Source organism: Giraffa tippelskirchi, chromosome 9 (assembly GCF_054371585.1).
Source record: "Giraffa tippelskirchi isolate mGirTip1 chromosome 9, T2T-mGirTip1v1.2.pri, whole genome shotgun sequence".
Taxonomy (NCBI): Eukaryota; Metazoa; Chordata; class Mammalia; order Artiodactyla; family Giraffidae; genus Giraffa; species Giraffa tippelskirchi.
In genome coordinates, this window is record NC_137283.1 from 643,001 (window position 1) to 669,669 (window position 26,669).

The 26,669-nt window shown below is 47.9% G+C and overlaps 1 protein-coding gene and 1 long non-coding RNA gene across 6 annotated transcripts in view; both read left to right on the top strand.

Moving 5' to 3' along the window:
• The window catches only part of EGFR (epidermal growth factor receptor), a 205,756-nt gene that overhangs the window by 103,786 nt on the left and 75,301 nt on the right, over positions 1–26,669 (top strand). Inside the window, exon 3 of one of the 5 annotated variants that reach the window (XM_081529434.1) lies at positions 6,993–7,032. The exons of the other annotated variants lie outside the window; for them this stretch is intronic. The gene's annotated coding sequence lies outside the window, so the exon portion shown is untranslated. The remainder of the gene's footprint in view (positions 1–6,992; positions 7,033–26,669) is intronic. 5 annotated transcript variants of the gene reach the window in all.
• Positions 11,347–17,922, top strand: LOC145521200 (uncharacterized). The gene is made up of 2 exons (XR_014065217.1): positions 11,347–13,342; positions 17,621–17,922. It is a non-coding gene; the product is annotated as an uncharacterized LOC145521200 (long non-coding RNA).

The window sequence follows — 26,669 nt, forward strand, 5'->3', positions numbered from 1 at the left end:
CAGCTTCTTGAATAAAATGCAGCAGTAAACGTCTTAGGTTTAAAATTGCCTACAACGTGGTCTAAAAAAACAGTAAGAATATTATTACCTTCCAGACTGAATAAAATCCTACAGAGGTAGATTCCTTATGCACTGGCCTTACCTCAAAAGTGAATGTGTTCGGTTAAAGAAGATAATCTGGAATAGAGGACTGTTACCCTGGGAAGCAGCTGGCCCCTCCCGTTAGCAGCACACCCGGTAAACACCATAGAAATGCCGCATTTAGGAGGGCTTGGGGCGGTGCCCATGAAAGGAAAGGTTTTGAAAATGGGGGAGAAGTGAAGTGTGTACCTCTGGTAGTCATTCCTCTCTGCCAGGCATTGTGCCAAGTGCCTTTGTCCACATTAGACTGAGAGTGCCCCGTTGTAGGGGCAGGGGCTGGTGGTGGGGGTAGGGGGGCTTGACTGCCTGCACCAAGGCCTGGAGCTGGAGCTGCGCTCCTCTGTGACTGGGGCCCGGACGCCTGGGCCCAGGGCAGCTGCTCTTCCCTTCCTCCTTTTCAGGCTGGAAAAAGCCACCACACCATCAACAAAGCGTTAAACCCGCGCGCCACAGTGGGCCCCTCAAGGATTATACCAAACCTGCGCAGAGTGAGTTTCCCATCCTTCTACATCTCGCGGATATTCACAGTGACACCAGCACAATTTGGGGGACATTCTGATGGCTGCTGCTCAGTATTCCCCCTCATCCTGCAGCCAAGAATCTTGGGCCGGCTGTGGGGACCCAACAGCCCGGTGTCCAGGCAGCTGAGGGGGGGGCGGCCGTTGCTCAAACCTGTAATTCACAGGCGAAACGAACAGATGATTAGCCGGAGGGGGGGGGTGTCGGGGGTCACTTTCAATGAAGGCCGCCAGCCTCGTCTGAGAGCCTCAGAAGGAGCCCCGTGGGGCTCCCTGGCAGGCTCTGCAGCAGACTGGGAAGCTTGAGGGGGGCTGCACGGATCCAAATCAGAAAGCCCACCTGGGCCTCCGTCACCTATGAGGCTTGCTGTTAGAGTGAAAAAGAAGAAAGAGTGGATGTGAGTAACTGTTTGAAATGTGCCGTCGTGACGATCCTCGTTGGGCACTGAAATTGCTGTCCAGAGGGCTTTGTAACCAGCCCGGGTCACTAGCACTTGTCGCGGGGCCGGTCCTGGGTCCATGTCCCGATGTTCACTCCTGTGAAGTGTTTCCATCGTGCACACACAGGAACTGCGGTCCAAGCCCCTGGGTTCTAGGCTTGTCTTCTAAACATAGGTATCAGTTTATCGTGGTGGCCCTGAAACGGTCATCAATGGAAGATAAAATTATGCCCCATAGACTCAGGATATCCTGTAATTTTTCCCTTCAAGCTAGCGCACTGTCGCGAGTGAGACAGGGATATGACCAGACCAGACTCTGGAGGTAAATCCCTAAGAAAACCGCCCGGGCAGGCAGAGCAGTGATTCCCACACTCTAGAAAAGTCCACAGAACTCGGCGTTGTTACTGAGCCTTCAGTTACACAGAAGGTTCAGGGAATTGGAACAGCTCATTCCCTAAGCATTCTGACTAATACTGCTCACCCTGTCTCATGCTGGTGGTGACTAAACAAGATAGCGTAGCCGCCTGCTGCATAGCGAGCACTCAGGAGACGTCTTCATCCCATCAAACCACTTCCTAGTCAGGTCCTCAGCACCCGGGCAGCTGCTCACCTTCCAGGGGACGGGCACAGTGAGACGTGCGCCCGCTCCTGCCCTCCCGGCTGCTGGCAGGGGGCTCCTTTCGGCTTCCTTTATCTCCCAAAGTGCAAAAAGTCTGTAGTGTGTTGAAACATAATGTTTTTGCCCTGTAGACAAGTAAATAACTTTCCACATTTCCAGTGTTTTTTCAGTGGATGGCCTCCAATAAAGACTCATTGAGAGCTTTCATTACATTCACTGTTGATCCAAAAACAGAGCTCAGAAATTCAGCTTTTTTTCAGAATTGTTGCCCTGTGTATTCACAGCAGTTCAATTCGGATACAAGCAGTTTATCTGCGACAAAGACCCCAAGGTGAGTTGGTAGGAAGCAGAGCAGTGGTACGGGCTCTGGGACTGTTTAAGAGGAGCTCAAGGGCCACCCAAAGGCCCACAGAAAGCGTGACATGGGCCTTACTGTGGGGGCCCAGGGCCACCTGGGGAGCAGTGAAGAAACGCTGCTGGACCAGGCCCGCCAGACTCTCTGGTGCCCTGGCCTGGGCCCTGCCCTGGGTGTGTGGCTTTGAAAGCCCCCAGGGCCGATGCCCCCAGGGCCAATGCCCCCAGAAGCACTGTGAATGACACGTCCCCTTCTCTCCACACTTAATCCTTCTCTTCCATTTACAGAGTAAGACACAGCCATCCTGGAATATTAGAAAAGCATATTGTAGTAAATAAAACCCTTGCCACCCAGAGACAATTATTATGAACAGACTAGGATGTGTGAGTGTTTTTTACTCATTAACAGGATATCCTGAGATTTTTCTGTGGCATTTAATATTGTAAAGAGATGTTTCATTGTTAGAGCACTCAATTTTATACCTATGTGCAATTATTTATTTATTAGAGTTTCTTAATATTGGACATTCAGCAATTTTTTTTTCCGATGAAAGTCAACATGCATTTTTTTTTTAATTAGTTTATTTATCTATTTTTTAACTTAACAATATTGTATTTGTTTTGCCATACACTGACATGAATCCACCATGGGTGTATATGTTTTCCCCTTCCAGAACCCCCCTCCCACCTCCCTCCCCATCCCATCCCTCTGGGTCATCCCGGTGCGCCAGCCCTGAGCACCCTGTATCATGCATCGAACCTGGACTGGCAATTCGTTTCACATATGATAATTTACATGCTTCAATGCCATTCTCCCATATCATCCCACCCTCGCCCTCTGGCATAGAGTCCATAATACTGTTCTGTTTATCTGTGTCTCTTTTGATGTCTCGAATACAGGGTTATCTTTACTGATTAACTAAATACCATATATATGTGTTAGTATACTGTATTGGTGTTTTTCTTTCTGGCTTACTTCACTCTGTATAATAGGCTCCAGTTTCATCCACCTCGTTAGAACTGATACGAATGTATTCTTTTTAATGGCTGAGTAATATTCCATTGTGTATATGTACCACAGCTTCCTTATCCATTCATCTGCTGATGGGCATCTAAGTTGCTTCCATGTCCTGGCTATTGTAAACAGTGCTGCGATGAACATTGGGGTACACGCGTCTCTTTCAATTCTGGTTTCCTCAGTGTGTATGCTCAGCAGTGGGATTGCTGGGTCATATGGCAGTTCTATTCCCAGTTTTTTAAGGAATCTCCGCACTGTTCTCCATAGTGGCTGTACTAGTTTGCATTCCCACCAACAGTGTAAGAGGGTTCCCTTTTCTCCACACCCTCTCCAGCATTTATTGCTTGTAGACTTTTGGATAGCAGCCATTCTGACTGGTGTGAAATGGTACCTCACTGTGATTTTGATTTGCATTTCTCTGATAATGAGTGATGTCGAGCATCTTTTCATGTGTTTGTTAGCCATCTGTATGTCTTCTTTGGAGAAGTGTCTGTTTAGTTCTTTGGCCCACTTTTTGATTGGGTTGTCTATTTTTTGGAATTGAGCTGCAGGAGTTGCTTATATATTTCTGAGATTAATTGTTTGTCTATTGCTTCAATTGCTATTATTTTCTCCCATTCTGAAGGCTGTCTTTTCACCTTGCTTATGGTTTCCTTTGTTGTGCAAAAGCTTTTAATTTTAATTAGATCCCATTTGTTTATTTTTGCTTTTATTTCCAATATTCTTGGAGGTGGGTCATAGAGGATCCCGCTGTGGTTTATGTCGGAAAGTGTTTTGCCTATGTTTTCCTCTAGGAGTTTTATAGTGTCTGGTCTTACATTTAGATCTTGAATCCATTTTGAGTTTATTTTTGTGTGTGGTGTTAGAAAGTGTTCTAGTTTCATTCTTTTACAAGTGGTTGAACAGTTTTCCCAGCACCACTTGTTAAAGAGATTGTCTTTTCTCCATTGTATATTCTTGCCTCTTTTGTCAAAAATAAGGTGTCCATAGGTGCGATTCAGCAATTTTTTAAATAAGTGTTATTTTGTGAAATGTGCATTTCTAATTTTTATCAGAAAGAACCAGTCGATATGATGTAATCGGAGAACTTACCGTCTTCTATGGTAGCTGTGTCCAAGATCTAAAGTACTAATATGTATGTTTGTGGGGTTCTTTCCTTGGCATTTCAGAAAGAATGAAATACATTGTTACAACCTATGTAAATATCAGCTTTTGAGAGGAAAGTATACAGAAATAATGAAACATTGCAGCCTTTTATTTAGTATTCTGTAAGTTTACATGAAAACCTAAGACAATTTCAAAAATTACCCTAACTTAAAATGTTACCAAGACTCTACTTACACAGAAGTACAGGGACTTTGTGGTCTAGTGGCTGAGGATCCACCTTGCAACACAGGGGGCAAGGGTTCGATCCCTGGTCAGAGAACTAAGATCCCACATCCCGAGGAGCAGCTAAGCCCAAGTGCGGCAACTGCATAGGCCCACGTGCTCCGGAACCCCAGAGAAAGATCCTCAGTTCAGTTCAGTCGCTCAGTTGTGTCCAACTCTTTGCGACCCCATAAATCGCAGCACGCCAGGCCTCCCTGTCCATCACCAACTCCCGGAGTCTACCCAAACCCATGTCCATCGAGTTGGTGATGCCATCCAACCATCTCACCCTCTGTCGTCCCCTTCTCCTCCTGCCTCCAATCCTTCCCAGCATTAGGGTCTTTTCCAATGAGTCAACCCTTCGCATGAGGTGGCCTAAGTACTGGAGTTTCAGCTTCAATGTCAGTCCTTCCAATGAACATCCAGGACTGATCTCCTTTAGGATGGACTGGCTGGATCTCCTTGCAGTCCAAGGGACTCTCAAGAGTCTTCTCCAACACCACAGTTCAAAAGCATCAATTCTTTGGCGCTTAGCTTTCTTCACCGTCCAACTCTCACATCCTACAAGATGCAGAAAGATCCCGAGTGACACAAGTAAGACCCGAGGCAGCCAAATAAATTGTTTTTAAAAATTTCAATGAAAGTGCATCAGGCCCTTGACAGGCATTGTGTCTTAACCCCATGGTAGGCTTGATAAGAAGGATCTTACCTACCAGGATCACTGCAGAAACACCAGGTACAGTGCCCACAGAGAGTAAATATTCCGGGGTTGCTATTTCTATGAATTCTGTTTAACAAATATGCATTGTCCTCTATCACATTAAAGAAGTTATTTATCATTACCTAAGACTTTAACTCTTCTGTCTTTTAAAAGTAGGCTGTGTAATCAATCACAGGATTTCAGAGTGACTCACAGATCTGTAAATATGAAGGGTTTCCTGGAAACCTTCTCGGAGGTGGAGGCTGTTGGGAACCCTCAGGTCTGGCCTGGGACATGGGTTCTTCAAGGTCTCACTCCTCACCTGCAAGTTCCACTCAGACACCCAGGCTGCTGCTAATCAGGCCTGGAATTTATTTATAGCAACGCTGTCAATCCCATGGAGACCTTGCTGTGTGCCCCTCCCTCTCCCATCTAATTCCATTTACACAATGACAAGTCAGTGTCTTTGCGGGGTGGTTGGACTGGTTGGCCCCTGGATTATGTAACTGGAATGGAGATGACCTCAGGGAACTTTATAATCCTCCGGGCATCATGTATCGTTAAAATTTTACGTTTAAATGACAGCAGGTGTGTGGAGGGAGATGCCCACAGCACTTTCCCAAACATGGATAAGCATCTGAAGTTGGAAACAAGCGTCCCAAAGTCAAAGTTCAGGTATTTTATTAGTTTGCTCAACTTGGAATAGGGGGAAGAGTGTTTGGGTTCATGGTTATTGGTATAACCTTATATGACACTTGAACATATAGCTTAATCTTGCTAGAAAGGGGAGCCTGCCCTGGGAAGAATGAGGCCTGACCGATTTGAGAAAGCAGTGTGTGCTCTTGGTTTAAACGCCTCTCTGCGGGCAGGCTCCTGATCGTGAGCCTTTTGCCCTCTCTGTTTTGATGCAGGGCAGGTGGGTGAGGTTCCTGTGCCCACCCTGCGCTCAGAGCTCCAGCCCTGGGGGCTCTCCTCGGGAGTCCAACCACACCAAGCATCTCCTCCTTTGCAGGTGCCTTAGTGAGAGGCTCTGAAAGGTCCTGAGCAGGGCCACGGCGTCCTGGCCCTCACAGGGCTCTCAGATCTGTACGCTCTGCCAGCTTCATGCCTGCTCCCAGGATTCTGAAAGCCTTTTCCTGATGGGAGATTCTGTTCAATTCAGGCAGGTTTTCATATAGAGAGCAACAGTCCTAGAATTTTTGCAAGTGAAACTTCAATTCCTGTATCACCGAGTCAGAAAAGTACACAGATTGAAGGGGTACAATTTGATGAATTTCACAAACCAAACCCGTCTTTGTAACCAGTACCCAGATCAGAATAATCAGCCTCTGTGTCTTGTTCTGAGGTATGAGAACCATTATCTTCATGCTAACACCATGGTCTGGCTTTGCCTATTCGTGAATTTTGTATAAATGGAATCATCCAGTAAGTACTCTTGCGGGTCTGGTTTCTTTCACTCAGCATTGCATGTTCGGATTTGTCCGTATTGCTCTGCGGAATTGCTTTTTTTTCATCCCCAGCTGTACAGTCCATCAAAGAGAATTCTGTGCTGCATTTGTCCATCTACCATTCACGAGCGTTAGTGTTGTGCTCCTTTTTGCAGTTATGACACAGTGAATATTATTGCACGTGTTCGCTGGTACGCTCATCTGCATTTCTGTTGGGTACCTAGGAGAGGAATTGCTGGGTCTTAGGTGTGGGTTTGCTCTACTTAAGTAGCCATTACAAAAACGTTTCTGAAGTTCTGGCAAACTACGCCCCGCCTGCCGTGTTGGCAGGTTCCCGCTGCTCTGGATCAGCTCAATGATTATGGCGTCTGTTTTCCTTATTTTAGCTATTCTGATGCCTGTGCTCCTGGAAATCTAATGATGAAGGTCAGTATTAATTAACCTTCCTAAAATTAGCTTTCTTAAATTTATAAATATAGAAATATAACCTTTATGCGAATGAGGTAGCATGGGACCTCGGACAGGATGTAAAGCAGAGATGGGCTTCAGTGTTGCTTCTGCCCTTGTCAGCTAAGTAACTTATCTCTAAACCTAAGTTTCTCCTTTCATAAAACTGGAATAGAGGACAAGATTAAGTGGAGATTAGATGACATAATGAGAAGAGAAGAGCCTTGAGCATACTATGTTCAGTAGTGGTCTGTTGTTTATTCCTCCCTCCCTACAGGGTTTTTTTTTAAAAATTCATAGTTCATACAGAAAAGCTTGTACTCTTCAGCGAACATGAGGGCTGTGTAGGGCCATGGGCCACAGTGAACTCTGAGGAAGGATGGCGAGCTGACATGTGATCTCTTTGCTTTGTTCTCTTCCTGGATGATATGAGTTTTCATAGTTTTCCCAGGGACATTCCTAAAATCATAGAGGATGACACTTAAAAGAGAGGCTTGGGGACTTCCCTGGAGGTCCAGGGGTTGCTGCTGCTGCTAAGTCACTTCCGTCGTGTCTGATTCTTTGTGACGCTGTGAACTGTAGCCTGCCGGGCTCCTCTGTCAATGGGATTCTCCAGTCAAGAATACTGGAGTGGGCTGCCATTTCCTTCCCCAGGTCCAATGGGTAAGACTCCATGATTCCACAGCAGGGAGCACGGGTTGGCTCGCTGGTTGAGGAACTGTTATGCCGCTTGTCTCATGGTGTGGCCAAAAAACAGAGAGCACACGCATGGGAACCCTCCAGCCCAACAGTTTACTCCGTTAAACTGTAACTCGGCCTCGGGAGGTAGGAGGACTCTCTGATGTAGCTGCGCCCTGCGTGCACGTAGAACTCAGACCCTCTGATTCCAGAGCTGGAATCAGAGGCTGCTCCCACGGTGCTCGGTGCCTCAGTAAATTCGGCGTTTATATTTAAGACAAAATGAAAATAACCTCTGACATATGCACTTAGTATAATTAACTTGTTTGCAATAAATCCAACACCTCTCATACCAATGACTTAACTATTCAGCAAATTGAAAAGGAAATGTAGGGTTTCCCGGGTGGTTCAGTGGTTAAGACCTCACCTTCCAATGCAGAGGATGTGGGTTTGATCCCTGGTCGGGGGACTAAGATCCCACATGCTTCATGGCCAAAAAAAACCCAAAACATAGAAGAGAAACAATATTTTAACCAATTCAATAAAGACCTCAAATGTGGTCCACATTAAAAAAAATAAAAGGAAATGCATTTGCTCTTTCTTTATAAAGTGCAGTAGGGTTGTGGTTAAAGGTTTTCTTGCCACCTTTGTAGTAATAGATCAGTAAATGTCTATTGATTGAAGGTGTGAGTGGAAGCGGGATCATAGCACCCAAAGAAAGATGTAACATTCTAGAAGGGAGGGGCATTTCTTCTGGGAACACCCAGGCTTTCTAACCCCCACAATTAAGAAGCATGTTACAGTTAAGCTACAAAACCCAACCAAGGCAACTTGTCACAAAGGAAGACCTTTTGGCTGTAGCTGCTGCATGGAGGAATCTTTGATCCTAGGAAAGCCAGGGCGACCCTGGAGCCAGAGATCTGAGTGGGGGAGACACGCCTCCAGGCCACGGCCCTCCCCTGATAGAAAGATCTCTGTGGCCACCCAGACCCTCTGCAGCAGGCACTCTCCACATGCCGCTTCCTCAGACTGGTCCAGAGGCGTTTTGCAGGAGGCCCTCAGTGGGCGTGGAGGAAATGGGCAGACGCCCCAGCCTCCACACCTGTAGACCCGTGTGGGCACTGAACGTGTGCTCTCACACTGTTGGTAGCTTCAAAAGTCTCCAGTACAAGTGAAGTTTTCATGAATGAAGTCTCTGTCTTCATAAAATACTTAGCTGCCCCTCAGGTTTTAAGCAGACATGGTAGAGCAGGGTGTGCCCAGAAGGTCCCCCCTGCGGCGAGGGAGACTGCTGCCCCACCCCCACCCGGCGTCAGCGACGCAGCTCTGGCACGGCCAGCAGACGCGGTGCCCGCCCCCCAGAAAGTTCACGTCCACCAGCACACGACACGTCAGTCAGTCACTCACAGCCCGGGGGTCAGTGGTGGGGGCTGGTCCCTCAGGAAACCAGACACTGGTCCGCAGGGGCTGGACACTGAAGCGGCGGACTGTTGTTCAGTCGCTAAGTCATGTCCGACTCTTTATGACCGCGTGGATTGCAGCACGCAGGCTCCCCGTCCTTCACTAGCTCCTGGAGTTTGCTCAAACTCATGTCCATTAGTTGATGATGTCATCCAACCATCTCATCTTCTGTCAGAGCCCATCTCCTCCTCCCGCGTTCAGTCTTTCCCAGCATCAGGGTCTTTTTCAATGAGTCAGCTGTTCATGGCAGGTGACCAAAGTACTGGAGCCTAAGCTTCAGCATCAGTCCTTCCAATGAGTATTCAGGGTTGATTTCCTTTAGGATGGACTGGTTTGATCTCCTTGCGTTTGAGGAACTCTCAAGAATGCAGAGAAAATGTGCAGGAAAATTGGTTGTTTCACCGTACAAATTCTTATTGGAAATCTAGAGTTTCAAAATATACTTTGAAAATATTTTTATTTTTATTTTTTTAACAAATCCCACCTTTCCTCCAAAGTAAAGGAGAAAAGATTAAGAGTCTGGGAAGTTCAAGTAAGCCTGAAACCACTTCCCCATTCCCCACTGCTCATTTTACAATTAAAGTGTCAGCATGTTTATTATTGCAAGAAGTGTATCATTATTAAAACCTTAATTTTATAATACTGTCTAATGTGAAAAGAATATGAGTGCTCTGAAACGCAGCCCTTCTGAAAGCCTTCTCTAGTGCTACAGCGAGGCTCTCCTCTGTGTGAGTGGTATATGTGGTCTGCAAGTCCTTTCCTGTAAGATGGAACACAGTCAGAGTGCAGACTCAGAATTCAACATCAGACTCTTCCTTTCTTTGATATGATAGGATGTGACGTAAGTTGGGGTGTTTAAAACTGCATGGTGACTACAGATAATAATACTATATTGTGAGCTCGAAATTTGCTAAGAGAGTAGATCTTAAGTGTTGTCAACACACATACACAGAGTAACTCTGTGAGATGACGGCTGTATTAACTTAATTATGGTAATCATTTCATAATGTGTGCATTATGAAATCATCACATTGTGCATCCTAAATAGATATACTTTTTCTTTGTTAAGTATGCCTGGGTAAAGCTGGGGAAAAGATATGAAAACGATGTTGGCTCTAAAGTTGTACTTCTCCAACAAACGTTGAATCCTCGGAAACTAGAATTTCAAATTACACTGCAGTCAGAGACAGTCTTACCGCAGCAGGTGTGAGAAGCGGCTGTCGCTGTGCACTTCCTCCTCGGCAGTGCGTGGCTTTCTGCAGAATGTAACCTGTGTCCTCAGCACTCCACAGGAACTCACCTGGGACATTCCGAGGCCGCCTCTACAGTGAGATCTGGTCCGTGCCCGTACTCTCTCCTGCTGGAAGCTCTTGCAGCTTTGGACTGCGTGGCATCTGCTTTTGCCTCATGGCTCAGGGGACTGCCCTGGCTCAGCTGTCTGTCTCTATCTCTGTGTCCGCGCCTTGGCCAGCCTCTCCTGTTGGGCGGACAGAGCTGCAATCCGTGACTGCTCAGAGGCCCCTTCAGTTCCCTGCTGCCTCCTGTACCACCTTTGCCTGGAGCTTGTTAGAAACGCAGACCCCACGTCCCCAGGAGCCTCTGAACCTGTATTTTAACACAATCTCAGGTAATTCATAGGCCCTCCAGGGCTTGAGAACCAGTTTCGCGAGTTCCTGGTATGATTATTACTGAGGTCAGCGCTCTAACGGAGTGGCTAGATATGAGTGTGTGCGTGCTAAGTCGCTCAGTCCGACTCTTTGTGACCCTATGGACTGTAGCCCACTAGGCTCCTCTGTCCTTGGGATTTTCCAGGCAAGAATACCGGAGTGGGTTGCCCTCCTCCAGGGGATCTTCCCAACCCAGAAATTAAAGCTTTAACCTGCATTGGCAGGCGGGTTCTTTACCACTAGCACCACCTGGGGCGATATGAACGGGGAATCTTCGTGTGAGTCTGGAGGGGCCCAAGGCCGTCCACCTGGCAGGGGCTGGCTTGCACTCTGGGTTTCTCTGGACATCGTCGTGTCTCTGCCTTCCCGCAAGCTGGGCCCCAGCTGCGTCCGGCAGAGCGCTGCCGTAGCTGTTCTCTGAGTCTGGGGACCCGCCCCCAGCCAGACCCGTCTACACTCGTGGAACCAAACTGGAGCTTGATTGTGAGCAGGCTCTGCTTGCTGGTTTTCTGTGTGACTTTCCCAGCCACGGCATGGGTGCTGAGCGGCTGTATTAATGGCAGAAGGAAGGGCCTGCTTTCTCTGACAAATCGCCGCGTCCACTCTTCACTGGAGAGGTGTTCACTTTAGTACAGGACGGGGGAGCGCCATGAGGACAGTGGGGTGGGTCTGGCCCCTCTGAAAGGGCGTCTACCCGTGTCCCCGCAGGGCTGCCCGGGTGGCGCGGCCCTAAAGCGCCCGCCTACCAGTGCAGGAGGCCTAAGACGTGGGGGCCCAGTCCCTGGGTAGAGAAGGTCCCCTGCAGCAGCAGATGGCTACCCACTCCAGTACCCGTGCCTGGAGGATTCCAGGGACAGAGGAGCCTGGTGGGCTACAGTCCAGGGGCCACCAACAGTCGGACGCAACGGGGGGCAGCCCGTCAGTGGCTGCGAGAGACACTCACCGGGCCTTAGGGTCGGTCTTTCTTCCCAGACTTGAGCTCTGTGAGCGCAAAGACCGTGTGCGCCTCCAGCAACCGGCACGGGGCCTGGCATGTATGGGGCCCAGGAGACGTGTGATGAGTGACACATGAGCGCGTTCCTTCTCCTACGAACATCGCCGGCAACCTTCAAACGTTGGGGCAGAGGCTGCTTGTCAGGCTGCCTGTTACTCTGACCTTATTTTCCACTGGTTATGCAGCCCTCAGACTTAAAAAGGCATTATTAGTATTGCTCACAAGAAGAAATGTTGATGGAAACAAGTCAAACGGCATTATGGTTAGGAACTTGCTAGGTGTCATTTTTGAGGGATTAGATAACTATGTTGTCTGGTTGAGTGAACTGCCTGTTTGTTGCAAGTTGGGACTTTGCTGGACTGGTTTCCAGGGCTGGAGGGGAAGAGATAAGTGAATCTTCTAGTGAGAGGTCATCTGTTTTGCAAGCAGGGAAGATTCCATGAACCAGATCCAAGTGTTACAACATAGGGAACTGCCTCCGACCGCTCCGGATAAGGAAGCCCCCCAGTTAAACATGAAAGCAAAAATTCACCATGCTCTCCTCTTTGCAAAGCCCATGCAATCCAAACCACTGAGTGCTTAGATGTCCACAGCTGTGAGTGGATTTGGGGATGAAACTGATACCGAAGGCCAGGCGAGCTTCTCCCACTAGCCCCGGGGGGTGAGCAGTCCTTGCCTCTGTGCTGCAGAAGCTGCTTCCACAGAGGAGGTGCAGGGCAGACGGGACTGACCCTCCCTGCACCTGAGCAGGCCGGGTAAGGCATGTCCTCTCACGGCCTCCTGCCATCCCTCCCTCTCGGGTAGTGGCTTGGCCATTAGAAGAACGTCTTGGGCATCTTTGCATTTTCCTTGGCAAAAAGAACAGAAGATGCTGCCCTTCCAGAGACTTCCCTCGTCCTCATGCTCGGCCGGCTGGGCCAAGCTTGCTGCTGCCCTGTCTCCCTCTCTGTCCCTGACTCAGCCACCACCCCCGCTTCTTTCTCTCTCTGAATTCCATTCAGAGAATCACCATTAAAAACAGACTAGAAATACACCAGTCTGCGGCGTAATGGTTGGTGGTTTCATCTTTTGTTTTAGATTACCAAGCTTTCCTGGATAGTGTCACTTAATTGAACTTAATATTAGAAGGCCTTTCCACTTTACCAGAATAAAAAGGCATTTCAGTGATGCAATTGAGTGTGTGCTGTAGTTAATTCAGCTGCCTAAGAAGTGTATTTGTTGACGTCTGTTCTGTGCAGGGGGCTCCTTGCTTTCCGATTCCGTCAAGTCACATGGTATTGTGCACTTAAAATCAGTTATGAATTAGGTCTCATGTGAAGTATCTTACCACGATGCAGTGTTTAAAAAGTAAATACATTATTTGATTTTTTTAAGTCAATTCATACCCTTAGAGTCCATTCCCAAAAGATTTAGACAGTGTGTCTGAGCCCACTTTCTGAAAGAAATGATACCAGTTAACTTAGGTGACGCACGCTAGGTCGCTTCAGCCGTGTCTCTTTGTGACCCTATGGAGTGTAGCCCGCCAGGCTCCGCTGTCCAAGGGATTCTGCAGGCAAAAATACTGGAGTGGGTTGCCATGCCCTCCTCCAGGGGATCTTCCCAACCCAGTGACTGAACCCATATCTCTTTCATCTCCTGCCTTGGCAAGCGGGTTCTTTACCAGTGGTGTCACCTGGGAAGGCTAATTTACTTAGGTAGCCGCGGTGAAACGAGCAGACTAAGAGCCTCTGAGACCTCCCCGTAACCCAGGGCGCTCCCCTCTAAACCCCTGACCCCCACATCACTCCCCAGTCCACAGGCTCCCTCGTGGCCCCAGGCCGCGCCCTCCTTGCCCTCTGACAGCACGCATTGCAGTGGCGACGGCAGCCCTTGCCCGCCTGCGTGCCACAGGCCCTCCCCGCTCCCTGCCGGCCCGCTGGGTGGGCTTTCCTTCTCAGCAGTGCCCAGCTCACTTCTGGAGTTGCTGTTCCAGGCCGGCGTCAGGATGCTGGCTCGCTTAGTGGATGGGCCTGTGTCTCCCCGCTGCCTCCCTCCCTCCGGTCTTCTCATATTCTGCTGTGTTCTGTTCCTTTGTCCCTCCTCCCCCCGCCCCCCAGCCCGTGTCCCTCTGTATAATGAAAAACTACTCTTCACCATACATTCAAGCATCAGCTCCTTTAGGAAGCTGTTTTGTTTTGTTTTGTTGAGAATTAGCAATCTAAGCTGTTGCTGTAACTTCTTTCCAGCTTGTCACGTTCTGTCTCTCCCATGGACTGAGTCTCTTCAGGCCTGGGGCCAGTATACAAGTGTCTTGTGTTCAGTAGATGGTGACAAATGGATGGATGGGTTGGCTAATTAACAGTTTACAGTAGCGCACCTTTGGTGCAAAGATCACATTAACGTAACTCACAGACTGGGTTACCTTAGCGTGAGGTCCTATGATCAGCACACAGACACAGGACTAGGTCCTGGATTCCTTCCTCATCCGTTGGCTTGCTAGAGAGGATACTGAAAATGATCCATCTGGCTCCTCCAATTTTACCAGAATGTGTCCTAAATGTCTTGTCTGGAAAAAATATGATATGTGGCTAAAGACCCTTCTTGGTGTGGCCTAGTACGTTTCAGGTGAGTTTGTGGAATGATGGTGATGCTGTGGTGAAAGCCAAGGAATAAAAGAAGTATTTTCTGCTCTAGCAATTAAGAAATTAACATTTGAAGTGCACTTATAGTAATTAGCATAACCATTCCTTTGATACATATGGAGAAAAGAAAACATAACTAAAAATACTGCATATTTCTGCTCAAGACTATGTTCCATGCTGAAGAACTTCATCCCACCTTTATCATGTATTTCATTTCATGAGGCTTTCTAAAAGGAGCTGTAGAGCTGCAGTATACCTAGTATAAATGTCAGTTTAAGTCCAAGGTGCAGTTTTGAGAAGGAAAGTCTATAGGAGAAGACAGAGAGGGATTAAAATATGGGGGAATTGTAATGAAAGACTAGAGCAGCTGAACTTTCCCAGCTCAAACACAGAATTTAAGCTCTGTGTGTGTGTGTGTGTGTGTGTGTGTGTGTGTACATGAGTTCAAGTCTAATTAAGGAGAGTGAATAAAGGAATAGGGACACGAACAAGAAAGCTATGGATTCAGTTATAGGAAAACTCTTTGCTGTAGTTCAGTCGTGGTTTTAAGATGTCCAGGCTTGTTGATATTTCCCTTCTGTGCTATTGGCACAAAATGTTGCTGTGACACTACATACTGCTTCAAGCAAATCTAAAAGCTTTGTTTCAGCTTGTTTTGTTGAAATCTGTGTGTTTCAAATCTCTACCAAGTTTTTCTATAGGCACATTTAGGCATGAAATTAGCTAAATCATTCATGATGGAGGCTGAACCCCATACAAGATGTAGACTCAGGCTCTGGAGACTTATTTGACTTTGTTGGTATTTTCAGGATCTCAAAATTGCAAATTTAAGCTCTATGACTGTGATGTTGTCCAGGATGCCCTTTACTTATAGCCTCTGGTTGGAAAGCCATAGGGTTCCTATGTGAATACCATGGATCTGGAGATTTTTGTGATGTCTGTATTGTCATCATACACAGGTTTGGACTTGGCGTAATTAACTCCAAGGACAGACCCTTGTGAGCAGTGTACTTGGCTGACAGTCAGGAGCCATCCCCACCTGATTTGCTTCTTGGGTGCCCCGCTCCCATCTACAGCCCTAGGCCCAGTCCAAGACAGGCCACCCCTCTTGCCCTGACCTGACTGAACTCAAGGTCTTTCCCTAGGATCTAAGCCTTTAGTTTTCCCTTACTACCGTGACAGCTCACAGTCCAGATTTTTCCTTGGGAAGGTCAGTGCTCCTGACATCACACTCTTCTGTGCTTCTGTACTGAGCTGTCCACGGTTCTATAGATTCAGACTCCTTAACACCTGCCAGGGTTGGCTGTCACCCTGCCACACGTTCGTGCCTGGCTGGAAAGCTCAGCGCAGGGGCATCTCCAGAGATCTTGTTCAGACATAGATTTTCATTCTGTGAGTCTGTGATGAGGCCCAGGGTTCCTTACCGCTAACACTCTCGCAGGTGAGGCCAGTGTGGCCAGTCTGCAGCCTCCACTCCCCAGTGTGAGGCTCTAAACTGTTTTGCAGGTGCTTGACTGGTCTCCCCACGCTGTTCTGGAGACCTTCTGGGCCCCTCTCCATGGCACAGTAAGGCCGTGTGTTTAAGTTAGAAGAGGGAGATTATTTCATTTATGAAGGTGCAACATGGCATAGAGAAATATAATTCTTGTTTTTGAATTGAAAAAACATTGAAACCACATGCTGCAAAAATAATGGCTTTTCTCTTTACAAGAAAAAAATCACAGCATTTGAAAATTACAAGCTACTGATATCCCACATAGAGGGGAAGAGTCCCCTGTCCCCAGGACACTGACAGAAGCCAGACTCATTACCACCAGCTCTGGGCTTCAGCCTCGGGTGCTGGCTCATCAGACAGATAACACGTTCTAGGGGTGGCAGTTCCTACAAGACCTCTGCCTTACAGCTTGTGCTTCTGAATAAGTTATGTAATTAAACTTCTTGTTTTGAGAGAAGTGGAGACTCGCACGTTGTAAGACATGGTACCAAGAAGCCCCATGCAACCTTTTGTCTAGTTCCCCAGTGGAACATCTTGTTGGCACAGAACATCTCCTCCCATAGAACCTCTTACAGACACGTCCACTTCTGGGCACCATCTAGGTCCTGCTCCAAAAAACAGCAGGTATTTTTAAAACACAAACCTGAGCATGTTCCTCCTTGTTTGAAATCTTCTCATGCCTTTAACATGGAGAGTCCTCAGCAGCAAGCCCTTTAACAGCCCCCTGCCTCCCCTTGCCCTGCTGTCTGCTAGACTCATGTCCATCCAGGGGACCTTCCACAGTCACAGTTCCTCCTGCAGGAAGGCCTGCCGAGCCCTTCCCCACACTTGGTCAGGCTCCTGAAGAGCTCAGATGAATGGCTGTAGCTCAAAGGATCCTGCCAGGGCCTCTCAGGCGGGATCAGGGTCTACCTGCCATACTCTCCCCCAGCCACGCTCACACACGCATCAGCAAGCAGTTCCATGATTTGGTGGCTGGCTGTCATTCCCACTGGACTGCAGGCTTCCTGCGGCAGGAGCAGTGTGAATCCATTCCCAGCCGTGCCCCTGGACCTCACGTGTGCCTGACACACACTGAGGCTACAGGGACGGACTGATGATGATAACAGTGATGGCCTCTGGGAGCCAGACACTGTCTTACAGATGTTAACAACTTAATCCTCACACTGATTCCGCCAGGCCGGCACCTTCACTCCCATTACAGAGGAGGAAAGAGAGGCTGAGTAAGAAATAATTTGCCTGGGGGGATGCCACCAGCCCCTGCAGAGCTGGCTCAAAGGCAGGCAGCAGAGTTGGAATCCTCAAGCTAGGACAGGAGTATTCACCCCCAGTAGCCTTTGTGCTGGGCCCCACGCATGGTGATCAGGGGTCCGGCGAGAGCATCCACTGCATGAATCCAGAAGGGAAGTGGTCCCGAGACTGCCCTCAGTAAGTGGGGCATAAGAGACACAGAAGACTTTCCTTCTAGTGGGCTTGATTCTATTGTTCCCTTATTAGGTTGACTTTTTTTAATAGCTTACGTATTAGGTAGGGACTTCCCCGGTGGCTCAGTGGTAAAGAATCCACCTGCAGTGCAGGAGACGCTGGAGACTCAGGTTCGATCCCTGGGTCTGGAAGATCCCCTGGAGGAGGGCATGGCAACCCACTTCAGTATTCTTGCCTGGCGGACAGTAGTCCATGGGGTCACAAAGAGTCGGACACAGCTGGGCGACTGAGCACACACCCACAGAACGCTAGGTAGACATGAGTTAGAAAACTGAGGTTATTTGCAAGTGTGAAGTACAAAACATTTTGCAAATCTTATTGTATTTGTAAGTGGATGAGGGTATAATGAACATGACATTCATTATATGAACCATATTGTAGGATTTGGAGTATAAAATTGACTTAGGAATTGTCCTGTGAAATAGCCACAAACATCCAGTAACACCCCCATTTAACCTCAAATCAACATTAAATAAGAAGTGACTGACTTAAGGGGAAAAACGGCAAGTGTGTTTCTGGTGGTAAAATCTTTCCCAGTGACAATTAATTTATTGTCTAGCTAATAAGAGTTCCCTTGTCCCTTAGCACATTAATACTTGCTCCCAATTACTATTTAATATTTTTAATTTTGTATTTCTTTTGCAAATTGAGCTATCATTTGATGAGTGGCTGGATTCTGCTGCCCAACTTTGGGACTATTTCCAGCATAAAATTACAATCCCAGATAATCATGCCACAAAGATCTGGGTCTCATTAGGAGGGAGAAAATCTGGGAGACGGCCCAGTCTGGCCTCCTCCAAACCAAACAGCCATGGCTTTCTCTAGTTGTTCTACAAATGATTCAAATTTTTTAGTAATTCTAAAAACTGATGTGTTTTTTCCATGAAAGGAAGTGTTACCACATTTTCCAAAGGAGGAGGATCTATATCCTTGCTCTTTCATCCTCTCATTCCCACCCCCTCACCCTTGCCACCACCCACACAACATCTGTAGTTCCTAAACTAAAAGCACAAATTATTATGAAAGTTAATTGAGCTTACAAAGAAATGTTTGTGTAGGAAACTTTCTCGGCTTCAAGGAGGAAAGTCTGGTTTGAGTGGCCATTCACCAGGGTAGAGATCAGTTCACTGAAGACATTCCTGCAGCCCCGCAGGAGCAACCCCTTCTGCTGCCGCCACCCCCGCCTGCAGATTTGACAATGTGCCAGAATAAACAGTTCAGTGATGAGTTCAGTTAAAACATAAAGTACACACTTACAGTTTTTCACTTCTCTGGTTACTGGCCTCAATAACCAGATAGTCAGCAAAAAAAAAAAAAAAAAAAGTAGGTTACAGATTACCAGCTAATTATGTCCACTGCATTAGGCCCAAGCCCTCTGGCCATTTGAAAGGCCCTTAGACACAATCCTCACTCAACACTGGCCTTACAGGGACCTGCAGGCCCCAGGCTGCCAAGAAGGACTTTATCTCCATCAGCATGTTCTGTCAGATTGAACGGCACAGCCTGAGGACCCCAGACCGGCTAAGAACAAAGGAAAAGGCTTGCCATCTCTCGGAGTGCGTCGTCGAGCCTGGATTTGGTACTTAGACATATTGTAGGGATCGGCAGCTTTCCCTTGAGACGGTTTTTTAGACCCAGGGACTTGGCTCCAGCCCCAACACTTCGCTCCTCTCCCTTAACTACCAGGAGTCTCTTAGACATATGATCACAAGCAAATAGATGGAGGGCATATTGTTGAAGCCTTGTGACTTCACTTATGGCACCTGCCCTTTGAAAGACACTAACCATGATCAAAGGCGGCATATTTTGCTCCTAGAGATGAGTCTCTGATTGTCCCCAAGAGGAAAAAAATTCATAGTTTGCTACTAAGTGATAAGAAAGGGGCCCTCCTGGTGGCTCATATGGTAAAGAATCTGCCTGCAATGCAGGAGACCCAGATTTGATCCCTGGATCGGGAAGATCCCCTGGAGAAGGGAATGGCTACCCACCCCAGTATTCTTGCCTGGAGAATTCCATGGACAGAGGAATCTGGCGGGCTACATTCCATGGGGACACTTATTTTTAAGTATCCCTTGGATAAAAGTTAATAATGCAGCAAGGAAAGCAAGGTAAGTTTTCTTGTCTGTTACTTAATAGACCATGTTTTTGGAAGAATCAGTCTGGTTAAATCCCAGATACATTCAATCAGAAAACGGGCTTTCAACAACAGAATTCTGTGTCTGCAGTCTGTAGCAAATCCAATTCTATCAGGCCAGGAGGCTGTAATAGAAACTAAAATCTAAGAGAGACCCAAGCAAGGAAAAATGCTTCCTCCTCCAAGCCTGGGAGGAATTTACCATCAGCCCTGCTATTAATAGAAGCGGCGGGGATTCCATTTTCATTGCTCATTTGCCACTTCAGTTATTAAACTTAAGTGAGACGTGAATCAAGTCTGCTGAAAACTTATATATGATGCTAATACAGATATTTTAGTAATTCAGCAGCATTTACTCGTCTCTCATTGCTTGCTGAATTTCTCAGTGTAATAAGCTAAAGGGAAGCCAAAGGAAACAGAACGTTTGCCGTTGTTCTCAGGTGACACGTTATTCTTTAGAGAGACAGGATGTGCTGTGAAACAACAGAATGCTTTCACCACAAGTGAAAATGATGAGCTAGGGCGCATCCACAAGAGCCAGCCGCAGGGCTGAGGAGCCGGGAGAAGCTGATGGGGGAGCCTCTCTGGAGGACAGCCTGTGAAGGGAGGCCACACACGTGGAATTCCCAAGAGCACTAGGGAGGCAGGATCCAGGGATCCGGGAAGCCCGGGCCAAAACCAGCAGTGAGAGACTCGCATTGTCTTCCCGAATCTGCACGCCCAGAGGTAGAGGAGAACTGAGCTGCATTTGCGTTAAGTCAGAGGCCGTTATCGGGGTCTAGCTTCAGGGCAGTGAAGGAATAACCATCTGATAGAGTTGTAGATGGAGAATCAGGTCGCTTCGCCGGCTCGTAGCAGGATTAGCACTCTCAGTCACTGGGAGGGACACGCAGAACTTGACCTTTTGTTTGTCATGAGTGTGGAAAGCCAGGACTCCTGGACGTGGGTTTGGCTGTCCAGTTCTAAGAACAGATGCTGCCTCACGCAGAACTGTAACCCCCATGAATGCGTGCTAGGCCGTGTCTGACTCTTTGTGACCCTGTTGACTGTAGCCTGCCAGGCTCCTCTGTCCACGGGATTCTCCAGGCAAGAATACTGGAGTGGGTTGCCATGCCCTCCTCCAGGGGGACCTTCCAGACCCAGGGATCAAACCCTCGTCTCTCACATCTCCTGCCTTGGCAGGTGGGTTCTTTACCACTAGTGCCACCTGGGCAGCTTGCAACCCCCACATACACATGTAAATAACAGCTTGAAGCCTTTCACTTCCTTGTTAGTTCTTAGTTCCTTATATCTTCAATCCCTCTATTTAGCTGATGATGAATTAGGAAGAATTTAACCATAAGGAAACCCTTTTGGGGGCTTCCCAGGTGGCTCTAACAGTAAAAAAAAAAAACCCACCTGCCACTGCAGGAGACATGGGTTCGATCCCTGAGCCAGGAAGATTCCTTGGAGTAGGAAATGACAACCCACTCCCATATTCTTGCCTGGAAAATTCCATGGACGGAGGAACCTGACAGGCTACATTCCCTGGGGTTGCAAAGAGGCGGACACGACTGAGCGCGCACACACACACAAACCCTTTTGGAATTTGACCTTAGGGGTGAAATGACCACTTTAACCAGGTTTGTCTTCTAGAAAGTCCAGGACAAAGGGAATTCTAATTGTGTGCTTCCCCTCCTCCTGTCAGGCCTTTCCCTAAATCAGAGATTGGCAAAGTACAGTCCAGTGTCCAAATCCAACTGCTGCCTGTTTTACAAATAAAGTTTTATTGACACACGCTGGCACCTGGCCATCATCACTTGTGTCTGGTGCTGTCTTTGGCGCACAACAGGATCGAGTGTTGGGACCATATCATCTGCAGACCCATAATATTTACTCTGGCTCTTTTCAGAAGTTTTCCAGTGCCTGCGCTGGAACAGCATACAGGCTGCTTCAGACTGTATTTTCTGGACTCAGACCTGTGTCAGTGAGAGGCTGCTCTGGTTGGCATCACCCCTTCACACCTTTTTCCAGGCACATGGCCCATCTAATAGCAGATGGCTCTGTAGGAGAACTATGACCCTGAAGTGCTGGCTCCTCGTGGAGAGCGTGCACATTCTAGAAACAGTAGTATCGGAGCACAATCAAGAGTCTTCTGCAGCAGAAAGCTGGCTCAGGCTTCTCCTGAGTCAATTGAGAAGTTGTTAGTGATTTCTGAGTCAGTCTTTCCTCATCACTGAGCCCAGGAATTGGGCTGGGCTTTGGGTCACATTGTAAACCAAGGAAAGAGGCTGAATGCCTCCCCCACTGAAATGCAACTTAAAAGGAATATTTAAAGTAAGTAGGAGTAAGTGAAAAAGCTGTTAATTTTAAAACAAGCCTTAAATAAAAATATGTACATACACACAGCACACAAATGCCAACCGCGAAGGGTCAGATGAAGCTTTTTGCTAAGTGAAAAATAACGCGAGTAGAGAGTGTCGTGAACACAAAGCTAGGAGCTCTTCTAAGGGGATCCTTCCAAAAGACACACAATAGGTGTGGCTTCTTCAGCCTTAAGGGCCCAGCACAGGTCCCCCGATCAGATATGGGTCCAAATGTGCCCCTTTCCGGCCGTGGGCTCTGGGTTAGCTATGGTCCGTGTCCACTGTTCCTCCCTCAGCAGCAGGAGCCACGGCTCTTCGCCAGGCCACACCTAACAATGTGAGCGGAAGGCGGAGAGGTCAACCTCTGGGAGAGCTTGGAAGGAAGGAAGCAATTCATTCTACTGGGACCCAGTCCAGATTTAACTCAGAGGCAAGTTGTAGTAATATTTATTGAGTCCACCATGTGTCAGATGCTTTGAGCACAGATTCTCCCATTTCCCTGAACCTTCCCAAGAGTCCCTGTTTTATAGATGAAGAAAAAGAGCCTCAATGTGATAAAGATATGGTCCCAGGAGTGTTGGGACCAGAGTTCTTACCCAGTCCTTGTGGCTCCAAGGCCATTGGCCATTGACAGGTCATTGTAAAACTTGGATGCTGTTGTTCTGTAGTCAGAATGGCTAGGGGGTTCCCTTGCCCCTTTTCTGACTTTTCAAATCCTTTATGACACGACTATGACAGATTGGTTCAAAGAGTTGTGCTGAGGACCGGACATGTTTTGGTAGCTTTTTAAAAAGCAAGGAGCTCATTGGTCAAATCAAGCCCCTCATCTTTTTAGGGAGATTACTTTTCTCCTTTTATCGTTTCTCATTTGTTCCCAGGAGCAAAAGGGATCCAATGATGCCCCCAGAGAAAGCAATTCCAGCCTGAGGCAGCATAATGCAGGCTCAGACTTGAAAAATGGCTTAGAAATCTCAGCCCTGTTAGCCTTGTCACCTCCGCACCCTCCTCCCCCAAATCCATCCTTTCCCAAGCAGTCCCAGTAGACCAGCTTCCTTCCGTCTCCTAACATCTTCGCTCCCTTTCCTCTGCTCCTTTTTCCTATAGGTTCCCTTGTGGGAGTATCACAGGTCCTCTGTGACCTCCTGCACTTCTCGCAGCCAAGCCTGGGCAGAACGCCATGGGGCGTTCGAGGAGCTAGTCCTGGCCTTACCGGGGCTGGCGCTGGTGGGGAAGCACGGGGAGGCGTGCTGGGAACATCTTTGTTTTCCGAAGAAGCCTTTGGTGTCATGGCCTCTCCTGGTGTCTCAGTGATCACTCCCTTGTTTAGCTTTTTGTTGTCATTTACTCTGTCGCTTACTCTGGGGTCTCTTTTGGGGGGTAGGTGGCTATTTGTGTATTGGGTTTTTCTTACGCTCATGAGTAAACCAACTTAAATGGGTATCTATTTAGAGAGATGGCCTTGAAACAATTGTGCATTAGTGACTGATTTTTAAAAACAAAAGCAGTAATGATAGGAGAAAACCTTTAAAAGCACATTCAGATTGTCTTGGGGTGGGGTAGACACGTGCTGCCACGTGGAACCTACACACAGCTCTTCCGCAGAGAGACACTTGCAGGAAAGATCCTTACCCTCCATTCTGGTTTAGAAATCTTTTATTTCCTTGCAAGTTACGTGTCTTTTCCAGAACTTTTTTCAATGAGAATGCATGGAGAAGTTATGCTTAGAGATAACTATAGAGAACCCAGGAAGGATCACTCATGTGTATCTCCAGATGACCCAGAGGAGGGCAATGCAGGGGAGAAGGAGAAATGAAATACACCTTATTTTCTTAGTGTGGCAAATTGTGGGACTGGGTGTAGCAGAGTCACCAAGCCCAGCGCCTGGCACTTTTAGGCAGCCTCCTCTTGGCTGGGAACACGGGGTAACTTCTTTGCTTTTACTCTGAGGAACATGAGGAGTGTTCACATTGGCGACTTCTCCTCTTGCGGGCCTGGGTCCTTCAGTGGCTCTGTCGCGTGGCTGGGGGACGTCCAGTGATTATTTCGTGAGTAAAGTCATCACCCCAAAGGGCTGGTATGTCTATTCAGGGCAGGGAGCACTTCTGAGTCATTCCTGACAGCTGTTGTTGAGCCATTTTGTGAGTGTGTTTTAGTTGAAGCGGTGAAGGAACAGCAGAACAAACAGCCCTCACGGCCCTGGTGCAGCCCCCAGAGCGGGAGCGAACAAACCTTTCGTCAGCGGCCAGCGACACCCCCGGCAGTGGCTCCCCAGGCTGGGGTGCTCCTCGGGCGGGCTGGTGTTGGGGTGAGCTCCAGAGGAACAGCGGGCACCGTGGGGGCAGTGCCCAGCCTTCCTCATGAGAGGGAGTCACAGGGGCCTGGGCAGGACAAGAAAGCCACTGCCTTCTGCTCGCCAGGTCTCTGCTGAAGAGGGTCAGCGGAGGCAGAGCTGAAAGGCGCAGGGAGACAGAGGCAGTCTTAAGTCCGACTCTGAACCGTCACGTTTGGAACCGGTTTCAGGTAGTGGTCTTTGACACCCGCCCCGTTAGGAATGCTCCCTTTCCCGCTTCCCAGGCTGCCCTCTGTGACGAGCATCTGCCCCCGCAGCCCCGACCCGGCTGCCATCCCGCCCTGCTCTTCAGGTCTCCTGCTTTGGGACAGGCAGCCCGGCCCATCCCAGTGGGCCCTCTGCGGTGAGAGGGAGTAGCAGCCCCTCCTCATTTAGGTGACAGGCAGGTCTCAGCAGTCCCACTCATGAGGAAGAGCTTTGAAAACCGTCACTGCAGCTGCGCGGTGTCAAGTACTAACCTTGTGAACTCTTCCCTGGCCCTCACTGGCCGCGTTGAAGGACTCACCTGAAAACGCAACAGGACTCGGAAGAAGTAGGTCAGAAGCATGAAAATCGAAGTGGGGCTGAAGCATCCAGGTGGTGGTTTGGCCAGCAGACCTTTGGACAGACAGGGGCGATGCTCGCTTGAGAGGCGTGCCTGTGTGTGCGGAGAGCCCTGAGCGTGAGGAAGCAGTAGTCCCCAGCTAGGAGATCAGAAAAACAGAACCCAGCCGGGAGGAGGCGCTGATTCGTGATATCTCTAGAAAGTAAAGGCCAGACACGCTCAATTCTCTCTAGTTTACATTTTCACGTGGAGAGATTTTAAACCAAATCCAATCTTCTGTCCTTTCCTCAGTGTACCCTGCTCAGCGTTCAATATTCAGTCAAGGAACACTCCAGTCACATATAATCGAGTTCTGTACTACCTACTATGGATTCTGGTGTGTAATCTGATATGTCATTCCTCTGTCCACGAATTTTCATTCAGTACATGTCCGTCTATTTAAATAAAGATGACCAGACACAAATTGTGTTGCCAAATACTCAAAAAAGATTTATTGGGCTGAATGAATAAAAAATTAATGGGCGTGGCTTTTTGAAATCTTTTCTGGTCTAGGTTCGTTTCTGATCATCCCAAATAGATAAAAATCATTTATTTACCAGCCGTTCAACTAGCTACAAAAATGCAATGGCCAACCAGCTCCATGATTCAGGAGTTTTCATTTCCATTGTCAGGACCATTCTCTGGACAGCATCCAATAAAAGTGAACAGTGATGTCTTTAATTTTAGAATTTTAAAGCATCCTCAGTTTTGACACAATGCAGCAGTCCTGCTGAGTGCATTTACAAAAGAAATCCCCCCCCCCGCCCCCGCGGAGAGGTGGGGGTAGTTTGCTGGTATCCTTGAAGACACATAGATTGCACTGGTTTGCCTGCAGTGAATACTGCTGTAGCAAAGCCTCAATGTCAGACATGATTTGTATTTAGAGAAATGTGTGATTTATGAAGCACGTTTATGTCCACAATCTCATTACTGCTCACACCTACCCTGTCTAGTGCATCAAGCTGGTACTATTATAACCAGTGAGAACACCGAGACCCAGAGAGCTGAGATAACTGGCTGGAGATCATCCCATAATGATACATCACAATCGTCACACTGATTCGGAGATGTCTGATGCTGTCACTGGAAACCTTCCACCATCCCTCCCAGAGCTGGTCTTCCCGGGATTCATACACATCACTTAGCTCCTAAGAAAGTGGACACAATATGCACAGGTCTCCTAACTCTTAGTTTATTTTTTAAAAATCATTAACTTGGCTTGGGCTTACTTTAATGGCTAGGAGGAAAATTATAGGGAAGGAAATCAACCAGGTACTCTGTGTCCCAACTCTAAAACAAAATAGGTGTTGTTTTAAAGTCGTCTGCTTGTTAGTGTAGATTTGAGTTTGTAGATGTGTTGATCATGTCAAGGCTTGGCACGTTTGGTCCAGTAGGCATATTATAATGCACATGGCCAATTACAGAATATTTAAGAGGACTTTTTGAGTGTTATATGTGCATTTCCACGTTGCAGTGTAGATTGAAATTCAGTTTGACAACAGTCTTTGGATGCCTACAGGATAAGGACTAAATATTAGGTATGAAATTCAGTTCAGTTCAGTTCAGTCGCTCAGTCGTGTCCAACTCTTTGCAACCCCATGAATTGCAGCACGCCAGGCCTCCCTGTCCATCACCAACTCCCGGAGTCTACCCAAACTCATGTCCATCGAGTCAGTGATTCCATCCAGCCATCTCATCCTCTGTCGTCCCCTTCTCCTCCTGCCCCCAATCCTTCCCAGCATCAAGATCTTTTCCAGTGAGTCAACTCTTCGCGTCAGGTGGCCAAAGGATTGGAGTTTCAGC